Here is a 2760-nt window from a genome sequence, read left to right as displayed (position 1 = left end):
AATTATTTAAGAAACAGAATTCCATAGTATTCAATTCTGTTTGTTTGTTTGTTTTTTAGAGAGGGAGTGAAGTGAGGGAAAGGGCAGAGGGAGAGAGAGAATCTTAAGCAGACTCCATGCCGAAGCAGGGTTCGATCTCACAACTCTGAGATCATGACTTGAGCCAAAATCAGAAGTCCGATGCTCAACCAACTGAGCCACTGAGGTACTCCCCCACTGTATTCAATTCTGTATGAATTTTGTCTTTTATGTTTTTTGATCAGAATCAGTACTACTGCTTGAGGAGTCTGTTGACTAAGTCTACATCATCTTCATTTTCCTTATTATGTCCAGGAAGTTCCAACAAGAAGTCATTCCTGTGATTTGGTGGTAGCATATTCATTGACATGAATTTGACTGCCATGGATATTGTGGGGCAAGGACATCTGGCAGTCTGCCTGCTGCAGTGCGTCCGCTGGTAAATGACCGTTAACACTATTAGTGGAAGGATTGTTCATTTGACCCACTTCCCATGTCTAAATCAGTTGGATATGGTCTCTGTAGGTCCCCTGGGACCCAGGTCAGTGGGGGACACACAGCATTACTTGCACTAATCCTATGTGCATACTTAATTATATCTTCCGAGGAGATGGTACCTTTTCTTGCTTTTTCTATTAATTTGAGTTTTTTCTTTTGTTTGGTAAACACTGTAGCCAGTATTTGTTCTGCTTCCTTTAGCATTTTTGTAGTTGCTGAATATCACTGTCACTTTTCTCCACTTCATTTTCTACAACGTGTATTTCATGATGGATTTTTCCCTGAGTGAGTGCCAATTTCATCAGTTCTTGAAATTCCCCATCTCTGTGAATTAACAACTCTAGGACCTGGTTTTCCTCATCTGATGGCAACAGCTTTTGGTTTCTTGAAATTGCTAATATTTCTATAAGCTCTCTCGACAAGACTTCCAGATCTTCCAGCACAGACAGCAGCCTCTCTGGAGTGCTGTTACCACGGGCTGCTCCAGAGCCACCTCCCGGCCGCTCCTTCTCCTTGTCTCCACTCAAAGACTGCTGCCAAGCTCCCCATGGGCCCACAGCTGGAGAGTTGGAGCAGTTTTAAATTCACTGCAAAAATTGAGTGGAAGGAACAGGGAATTCCCATGTAACCCCAGCCCCCAAACATGCACTACCTCATCCACTATCAACACCCCCCACCAGAGTGCTCCACTTGTTACAATCAATAAACCTACACTGACACATCGTTATCCACCAAAGTCCATAATTTACATTAGGGCTCCCTCCTGGTCTTGTACATTTTATGGGTTTGGATAAATGTATAGTGTATCCACCATGGTAGTGTCATACAGACCATTTTCACTGCCGTAAAAATCATGTATTCTGACTATTCCTTCCTCTCCTTCTCTCCCAACCCTGGGGAACCACTGATCTTTATATTGTCTCCATAGTTTTGTCTTTTCCACGGTGTCATATAGTTGGAGTCCCATGATATGCAACTGTTTCAGGTTGGCTTCTGTCACTTAGCAATATCCATTTAACGTTCCTCCATGTCTTTTCATGTTTTGCTTGATATCTCATGTCTTGTCATTGCTTAATAATATTCCACTGTCTGGATGCACCACAGTTTGTCTCTCAGTTTACCTCTGAGGGACATCTGGGCTACTTCTAATTGGCAATTATGAACAAAGCAGCTATAAATATCCATAGGTAGGTGTTTGTGTGGCTATATGTTTTTAACTCATTTGGAGAAATATCAAGAGCATGAATATTGGGTAGTATAGTGAGAGTATGCTTTGTTTAGCAAGAAACTGGCAATCTTTTTTCCAAAGTGGCTGTGTTATTTTGCATTTTCATTCTAATAGGTATGGAATGGTATCTCACTGTTGTTTTAAAATTGTAATTTCTGAATGACCTGGGACTTAAACATCTGTTCATAAGCTCTTGTGTATTAACTTTGTATCCTGTAACCTTGTTATAATTACTTAACAGTTCTAGAAGTTTTTTTTTTTTTCTTTTTTTGGTTGATTCTTTTGGATTTTTTATATAGGTAATTATATCATCTGAGAACAGAGACATTTTTATTTATTCCTTCTTAATCTGTCTACATTTTATTTCATTTTCTTGTTTTCTTGTATCAGCTATGACTTCCAGTATGATGCTGAAAAGCAGTGGGGAGAGTGGATATCCTAGCCTTGTACCTGATCTTAATGGGAAAGCTCCAACTTTCACGTCATTAAGTATGATACTAGTTGTAGCTTTTCTATAGATGTTCTTTATCTATTTGAGGAAGTTCCCTTCTACTCCTAGTTTGCTAAGAGGTTTTGCTTTTTTGTTCATTTGTTTGTTTGTTTTTATTTTTTATGAATGGGTTTTGGATTTTGTCAAATGCTTTTCCTGCATCTATAGATATGATCTTGTGATTTTCTTCTTTTTCAGCTTGTTGATCTGATGACTTACTTTAATTAATTTTCAAATGTTAAACTTGCATATTTGGAATAAATCCCATTTGGTTGAGGTGTATAATTCTTTTTAGACATTGTAGGATTTGTTTTGCTATATTTGTTTAAGGATTTTGCATCTATGTTCATGAGAGATGTTAGTCTGTGTCTTCCTTTTCCAGTAATGTTTCTGCCTGGTTTTCTTATCAGGGTAATGCTGGGCTCATACAGTGAGTTACGGATATTCCTCTGCTTCTATCTTCTAGAAAAGACTATAGAGAATTGGTATAATTTCTTTCTTAAATGTGTGGTAGGATTCACTAGTG

At 38.4% G+C, this 2760-nt stretch overlaps 1 pseudogene; it reads right to left on the bottom strand.

Moving 5' to 3' along the window:
* Positions 1-246: 246 nt before the first annotated feature.
* On the bottom strand, positions 247-1701 carry LOC123836551 (mediator of RNA polymerase II transcription subunit 4-like; annotated as a pseudogene).
* Positions 1702-2760: the final 1059 nt, after the last annotated feature.

The sequence above is a fragment of the Mirounga angustirostris genome, unplaced genomic scaffold (genome assembly GCF_029215605.1).
Source record: "Mirounga angustirostris isolate CCGP_5_RB_7025 unplaced genomic scaffold, mMirAng1.0.hap1 SCAF_8, whole genome shotgun sequence".
NCBI lineage: Eukaryota > Metazoa > Chordata > Mammalia > Carnivora > Phocidae > Mirounga > Mirounga angustirostris.
This window is presented reverse-complemented; position numbering and strand designations above follow the sequence as displayed.